The sequence below is a fragment of the Larimichthys crocea genome, chromosome XIX (assembly GCF_000972845.2).
Source record: "Larimichthys crocea isolate SSNF chromosome XIX, L_crocea_2.0, whole genome shotgun sequence".
Lineage (NCBI taxonomy): Eukaryota > Metazoa > Chordata > Actinopteri > Sciaenidae > Larimichthys > Larimichthys crocea.
Genome location: NC_040029.1, coordinates 2,402,896 through 2,411,682, shown reverse-complemented (window position 1 = coordinate 2,411,682; position 8,787 = coordinate 2,402,896). Strand labels below are relative to the sequence as shown.

Here is an 8,787-nt window from a genome sequence, read left to right as displayed (position 1 = left end):
TATACCACATTCATTATAAGTTAATTAAATGTATAATTTAATATGAATAATTTGGATTTATTTTATGGCTTTTTAATCAACAAAAGCATGTTACCAGTGCCAGTAAGCCTTTAACTGTTCTGGTTTTCCGCTCATGAAATCACACTACGCATGGAAATTGCAGTGACTTTAGGTGAAGGGCATCTGTGTCCTGGAAATGTCTTGGAAATGATCCTGACGTTGTTTCTCCCATCGTTTCACCACCTGTCTGGTAATGACAGAGGCATCATGGGAGCTATGTAATGTTCCCGGCAGTTGAAATGCCGATCAAAGAATGTGGAATAGATTATTTGTGTTTCAGATGTGGTTTCTGTGGCCGCAAATAGTTTGAATCAGTCTCTTGATGGAAAAATCATGCCAAAACCATGGAGTCAAGGGTCTGAAGCCCTCTTGGACTGTGGTATGGTGGCAGACCAAACTCGTGAATCAGCTTCAGTTTTTATCCAATGACTTGCTTTATCTTTGTCTTAATGATGCTTAGGGACTGAACATGATGCTGTGAGGGCTTACCACAACACAAAATACACAATCATATTTGAGTGGGTACAAGACAGACTATCTATCTATCTATCTATCTATCTATCTATCTATCCATCTATCTGTGAAACAGCGCCCCTATTGGTTGTAATGATTTGTAAGCGTTAGCAGGTCTGTGTGGTCACAGACGGTATTGCACCATTCCCCATGTCTCCTTGGAGAAGCCAGGTGAAGCTAATTAAGATTTTTTTAATTATGAAAGAATATGCACTCACTGTCAGAGACTGTGAATGGACAGAGGAGGAGAAACCATGTCATGGTCTGACCTTACAAGAAACAAAAATTATTCTATAGTAAGTATTTTTATTTATTATTTTAATTAGGGGTGAGAGTTAGCCAGTTTAAGTATTGCTAATGATATCAGTCACCAGCATTTTGTTGGAATAAGCTCGTCAGTTAGGTTAGCAGCTGTGGAGGGAGAAGAAATGAAGACTTTTGTCTTCAAACAGAACAGCTGTCGACACGGAGACTTGAAAAGAAAGGGAGGAAGAGTGGACGTGGACTTCAAATAACGTGAGTCAGATACACCCTCTGTCTGTCTGTCTGTCTGTCTGTCTGTCCATGTCTTTGTTAGCTGTCTTTGGTGCTTAATTAGCCCGGGCTGTGTAGTTATCAGCGTGTGACGTCATTCACCTGTTTGCTGTGTTCACATTGATATTACAGAGGAAAAAAAACAAAAAAAAACATTGATATTACCGAGAAAAAGCAAAACAAAAACATTTATGTTACAGAGACTTTATTTTTCAGAGCAGCCATTTTGACATGTATAGCAGGTAAACACAGATGTCGTCACTGCAACCTTAATTAGTGTCATGGGTAACACCTGTGTCGACCCTGTTTCATGTCAAAATGGCTGCTGTGAAAAAGGTCTACTGATCATTCAGTTTCCTGTTAACTTGTTGATATATAACTGAACCTGTGCAGAAGCTGTGTGAAGCTCTTGAGACAGTTTCTTCATACTTGTTTTGTTTGTTGAAGCTTTGCTGTACATATTAATGAGATTTCATATCTACCTAGAATACTGTTGGCCTGCAGGCTGATTTTTGTATGGCATGTAGATAGGAGCGTGTAAGTCATTTATTTGATACATGCACTGATATTTTTTGATGTGAACATAAATTTATAGATCTTCAGACTCTTCGGTTTGTAGTACTGTGTGTATTTATTATGCAAACACTAGAAACTAAGGATGCACAATCTGTTTTTTGTTTTTTTTATTAAAAATTGATAAATTTGAAATCTGATTCTCATGGCTGATACTGATAAGACACCCATAATACAATGCAGAGCTCTGGTCAAAACACATCTAACCGTCATCACTGTTTTAGCCCTGACTTTTCAAATGTTCGTTTACTTTACATAAAAAAACGTCTGTCATAGATATATCATTATATTATATTATGCCGTACATAAAGCCTATTAAAAAGTTTTGAGAATTCAGAATGAATAGAATTTGATGAGCAATAATTTATCAGCCCCCATATACTGTATTCTGCAACTCTGTAATCCCAATAAGACATGTGTAAGCCATGTGTCTATGATATGTTCATTATTTCATTTTTAATTTGAACTTAAGCCAGATTTCACGTCACATTTAACCTGATATAAAATAAATATACTTTTTTTTTAAATTGTTTAAGTATTTTAAGAAAGATTTTAGGTGAATATCCGCTCCAAAAATGAGAGATTTATTGTCTTATTTTCAGACCATTTTCCTCATCAAGACTCCTGTCTTGGATTGGATTTCTCCGTCATGAAGTCAGTCTTCGAGCTGCTCAAGTCAATCAGCATCAAAGCTGTAGTGAGCAGAGCAAAAAAATAAAAATCGTGTCTGGAAAAACATTTGTCAAATAAAATAATGTTTTGTCTGATTTCTGGGCTTAAAGGATTTAATATCTGATTTTAGCTCATGTGTCGGCGATGTAACGTGTGGCAGTGCCATTGCTGGGTCGGGGAAGTGAAATAACTGCTGTCGCTGACTTTTAACAGTTAGCTGTCCTGCTGTTGGCAGCTGTTTCAGGTAAACCGACTCCTGCCATTGCAGCTGAGAAGAGAAACAAACCTACGAGTTAATGGCATGGCTGCTCGGATGTTGGCAATAAACTGTGTGGCTGCACACAGTTTGATTAGTGATGACAGATCAAACCTGCGCAGATCTCCCCAGAAACCCTAGAAGGTGCTGTTGAAAGCTCTTAAACTATGAAAACGCAACTATATTTACATCAATCTAACAAACAGTAATAGTGCTATACCCAAAAAAACTTGTTTACCCGAAATGGAGGGCTAAGGCAGTGTTAGGCCTGCAGGCAGTGAAGGTAACTTTCCTGTCTGGAGGCAAAAATCTGTGAAAGACGTTTATTCATACAGTAACTTTCAATAGCAGAACCTCACAGTAAAAAGTAAGGCAGCAGGCATAAAACAGAGACGTAAGAACAGTAAAAACTTCATGAAACTGGAATAAAAATCCATAAAGCAATGGTCAGGAGCTGCTTTTGAGCTTAAGTCCAAAGGGAGTGAGATCCAAAGTTTAGGAGCCACAAACAAAACATGCTGATGCTCCTAAAGCAAAATGTAAGCATGCTGTGAGGAGACTGCATCAGCATTCTGATCAGTTTCAGGACTTGCTGGTCTGCCAAAGGACAGTGTCTGAAGAGAGTTATGAAATCAACTTGAAGCTGTCTCGGTTAGGTTTTCACCAACTAGAGAAAATGAAGGAAATGAGAATAATGTGAACCCGACTTGTTCCATTTGACTTGTTCCCCTGAATTTTGGGCTGAAGCTGTGGCGTTGATAAAATCAAATCCCCATTAAAAAAACAAACAGATTTTTAAATCATGTTGATGCTCCACTGACGCTTTAAGTCACACCCCACCAACTATTTGACTGATTTTGGCGAAACTGGATAATCTTTTATGGAGAAAATGTTTTCTTGTTTTCCCCTCTGATGTCCTGCATTCCTGTCGTGATGGACAGTAAAGTAAGCCGAGCTGGGCTTCTTGCTGTTGACCATGGTTGATGATTGGCTGTTAGCAAAGCTGTCGATTCACTTGTTTTTTGTTCAGTCCATTTCTGGGTAAACTGTCTGAATGACACACAAAACCTGCATGCATCTATGAATGCATGTATGTGTGTGTGTGAGTCTGTGTGTGCCTGATGATTTGACGGTCACACGCACACACATGCAAACAGCATACATCCAAAATAATTGCATTTACCGATGCCTGGAAAAACTGAGTCAGCCTCTTCAGTCAGAAGGGAAATGATCCGACGTAGATCAAGTATGTAACCTGATTGTAGACCAGCCACGGGGCCCTGTGTTATGTGTGAGTTATAACATTAGTGTAAGCAGACCATGTTTATTATATAATTACATAATGCACACACACACACAGAGCAGGCCTGACACATGAAGCGGTGTTAGTTTCCTGTCATCTTTCGTTTATTCTTCAGGAGTAACTCGGATATGTTTCACTGATAACAAAGGCGGAACATCATATTTCTGGTTTATTGGTCTACCATACATTACACTGAGTGAAAGCAGACTGCGGTCGTTATGTAAAAGGCCAATTTCACTAAATCTGTTCCTTTTTAAAGTAATTTGAGCAGTTGCATAACACCAACCACAACGACTGGTTTCCAGCACGTGCACAGCAGCAATACACGACTGCACACATGTAGACACGTGGAGACGGAGTCTGGCTTGATTACAAGGTCGGTGTACGCAATCACAGAGAACTGATGGCATAATAACACACAGATGCTGAGATGGGTGTAAGAATGCAAAAGCAAAAGATGTGATGATGGAGAGGAACACAGCAGAGCAAAGAGAGGATCAAACTCTGTCTTTCACCAGGACTCACTGAGAGCCTGTTTGTGCTTGTTAGTAATAGGAGGTCTTACCTGTGCCTGCGTGTGTGTGTCCACGTAATCCAGCCGGGCTTTGCATCCCCATGACTGACCCTACATTGTGTGCATGCATGTGTCTGTGTCATTAGCCCAGCTTGTGGATGTAACATCATCGATGTGTGTGTGTGTGTGTGAGACAAACCGTCCCAGCCATCTGGGAGCAGGGTTACAGAGATATGGAATGTTGGGAAGACTTGGCTTCTTGAATACTAACTTGAGTGCATTGTGTTTGTGTTTGTGAACTTGGCTGTGTGTGGGAATAGATACTCCAAGATCATGCCGATCAAATTGTTGTCCATAATTGCACTAAGAATTCCCTTGGGATGTCTGTTCATCTGTGTTCTCACAGACACATGACCCACAGAGGATCTCTGCCAAAGCCAGGCTGCATTTCTACAGGATGGCAAGAGAAAATAACAGCCATGCAGTTAATGAACATAAGACACTCTGTGCAGCAACTGCAAAAATAGTGTTTAGGGGCTACGCTCTTTTGCAAAGCTATGAGTAGGGATAGGAATCGAGAGCCAGGTCTATTTGAGAATCGCTTCCAAATTGCTTGAGCTTATCAATGACTTTTATCAATGCCGGCATGTTTTTGTAACAGTTGCACATTGCAAAACTTCAAACAACAAGGAGTCAAGGTGTGCAGGAAGAAATAGTCTAAAGTGTGGCTTCATTTCACAAAGAATGGTGACTGCAGTGCTCATTGTAACATCTATAAAATGATCATTTCAGGTCAGGGTGGAAACTCCAGCAACTTGTTGAACAATCTTTCTAATCAACATTAAATTCCCATATTGTCATGTATTTGATGCTCTACACATGAGTGCCAGTTTCCCAGCTAAAAACAGCATTTACAAAGTGCTTTGACAGACATGAACAAAATACTCAGGCAAAAATAAGAACCAACAACATTTAGAAGACAATAAAAAGTCATTTAAAAAATAAATAAATTAAAAGTTAAGAAATGCATAAATTACATAAACAACCACAAAACAAATGAAATAAAAATAAAACACAGTAAAATTTAATGATTTAATTCAAGTTAAAGGTTAAAAGAGTTAAAAAGACAAACATCAAGTCTATAAAAATGTGTTTTAAGAAGTGACTTAAAAGAATTCACTGATTCTGCAAGCAGGGCGTTCGACCGGACATGTCCCGTCGGCTCGATGTGTCGGTTAATATTATTGGACAAGTGGTGAACATAAAAAAACAAGCCGGTCAGCTCGATGAAATTGGAGGTCCAGTTTTTTGTGGTAAATGTAACAAGCGTTATATATAACAAAGGCAGGATTATTATTTATTTTGATTATGTATTTATTTATTTAGATTATTTTCAAGGCAACATATTTATTTTTATGTTTAATTTGAGTTAAAGAAGAAAATGCCTGAGAATTAAATGTTAAAATTAAGGAGATGAAACAAAATGATTTTCATTTAATCACTTGTGTTACATTCTACTTTTGGAGAATCATCAACACATATGAGTGAGGGGGGACTCATGGTATGACAAAAAGGCTCAGAGGGTACGCAAGACAAAAAGTTAGGAACCACTGCTTTAGCCTACAGATTACCCGACTCTTTGTGTTGTGACTTGTGTGGCAAAGTTTGAGTGTTATGTTGCCTCGGTGTACCTGATCACTATAAAATGGTTGGGGATCGAGTAAGACATGAGGATGTAAAGTCATTTATGCTTTATTATCTTTTGACGGGAACTAAACAAAATGCAAAACAGTTTTTAACTGCAGCAGTGAATCTAAAAAACTGTTACGTTAATATAAGCTTGATGCTTGAGGATAAGGACATTTGTCAGTGTTGGACTATTTCCCAAAGCAGTTTTACACAAGAAAAAGAAGATTACAGAAACATCTAAAAAAGAAATCTGTATTCAGAAGCTTTCCTCAGAAATTAATCATCCGATTTATCTCATAACCGGGAAGCCGCCCTCAGGTTAAAAATGCACACTTTAGCCACTTAGTGTCTAATACACTAATCTAAACTGTTGTTCCGTTTTCCTGCTCTCTGCACTACACAAAAATGACTCAGCTTACAGCCAGGTCAGAGAGCTGTTACACTTCTCCTCCGTTCTGCTTTGGATATGTTTGCAATAAATAGTAACTAAATACCTGGATGCCAGGGTCCTTAGGGGTTGCAGCATGCCAAGGATTGTAGATACATTTTTGTATTACAGCAGCTTTCTCTACACTGACAACAGGTTTCAGAGTGTGGCTCTATTCCTTAAAACCAATTCTGTGCTTTTTTTAGTTTGCCCTTTGTTCACTTCTAACCCGTCCTTTCTGTTGCACTGAAATAATTTCCTACCACTCATAGCTGATTTATGAAGGCAATAATTTGATCTTGGACTTGAAAGTCTTGATCTAACAGTCTTTTATGTTTCCATTGTGCTGCAGACGTTCCAATATGCTGGTACAGCGCACCATTTAAAAATAGGAATGTAGTCTGTAAAAATACAAAGCGTGCGTTATCTGCAGTGGAAAGAATGAGCTGGTGTTAAGCAGATTTGAGGATAGTACCGACTGAATGTCTAATAAAATGAGTGGAGGAATTTTTTATTTTTTTTCCTGCCTGTGTGAGGTCACTGTGGTCATCAGGAGGCCAATGAGTAATTATGAGAAATGTATGAGCATGTGTGAATGAGATGGGCTATTAATATGTTTAATTCATCAGCTCCAGAGGTCACTGCTAATATTTGGCCAGCTGTCATTGATGACACACTGCGTTGTCATGTGAACCTCTCAATATCATTTCCTGTCTCTGTGCCATAGGGGAAAAAGCGAAACAGGAATTAAGCAGTGAGGGGCATTGGGCCACCGATGAGTCAAAATGAAACACAATCAGTTTTCACAATCAGATTCACGTTAAATATAATGTCTTTGCTGCTGAGAAATAACGACATGTGGGCGATTAAGTCTATGTCAAGTCCTGTTTGAACTGGAAGTTTCCAATGGTTTCACAACCACCCACAATAATGTTGTGTCTGAAAATGACTCCCATGTTCGCTATTCACTACTCTCTATCAAACAGATAGTGAGCTTTAAATTCAGGTTTGCAACACTTAATCATCATTTTATTGGAGTTTTCCTCCATGTCAGTAAACTGACTAACTGACTATCTTTGGGTTGTGGACTTCGGGAAACAGTGATCAGCATTTTCTTTTTTACATTTTATGGACCAAAGTACAAATTGATTAAATCAGAAACTGATCAACAGATTAATCAATAATCATTAATTGCAGCCTACCAACTGAGCTGAACGACACCCCAATCCGAGCAGCATGTTTAAGAAAGCTCTGAGCTTTTAAAAATGAGAAATCGATGTGTGAGGGTGAAAAAGCTTCACCACTGCACTGCAGGTCAGACACCAGGCTGAGGTTAATACGAGATTCATTTTAATAAAGGAACTCTTAAATGCTTAGGTGGGAACGTTTATGTCAGTGAGTTCATGTAATTTCCAGTCCAGCCCTACGAACATCAAGCTACGTGTGACACTGTGGCTGTGCAGGGCCTGCATTCATTTGTCCTCGTTACAGCCTCGCTCTTAACTCCAATAAAAACAGAAGACACACGAGTAAACTAAATAATTAAGTCATTTATTCACAATAAAAGTGAATCAGAAACAAACAAATGAGTGGGAGAATTCTGTAAGGTCCATGGTGTAAGGCGTTAACATATACTGTATGGATGTGGAACATGATCCACAAAGGAAAAAGGTGTGCAGAATGAGGCGGACTGCTGCTCTGGCTTTCTGCCTAAAGCACACAAGGTCCAGACGTGTCACATGCTGCTGATCTGGTCTGAAGCCTGGAAACAATCAGCAGAGTGAGCCAGCATAGGGACCATCACAGTTTTTTAGAAAGTTTCAGTTTGTTTATTTCCACTGACTACAGCATCTACTGTCTGCCAACAGAGGGAGCCAACAACATTGTGAAGTCATCCCATGGTCTAGTGCACCTATAAATGACCAGAACTACAGATATGGTACTTCTCTATCTGTTTGTGTGATGAAGAACCCGTGCACATAAAATGTGCCATTAGTGCAGAAACAGTATCTAGACGTTGCTGCTACATTTGTGCGTCTGCAGCTCCTCTGACTCCTTACAGATGTGTTGAAATATCAAAGAATGCAGATGAAGTGATTTAACGTTTTTTATTGCTTTTATTTTGTGCCACAAACCAAAGAAATTTCGTTAAATAAACTCAAAATCGTGTAAATGTATTTGTTCACATTCATTTTAGCTGTGTGTGTGTGTGTGTGTGTGTGTGTGTGTGTGTGTGTGTGTGTGTG

At 38.9% G+C, this 8,787-nt stretch overlaps 1 long non-coding RNA gene across 1 annotated transcript; it reads left to right on the top strand.

Annotated features, from left to right (window-relative positions):
- Positions 1–658: 658 nt before the first annotated feature.
- On the top strand, positions 659–8,645 carry LOC113748343 (uncharacterized). Its single transcript, XR_003464289.1, has 3 exons — positions 659–869; positions 1,026–1,089; positions 8,410–8,645. It is a non-coding gene; the product is annotated as an uncharacterized LOC113748343 (long non-coding RNA).
- Positions 8,646–8,787: the final 142 nt, after the last annotated feature.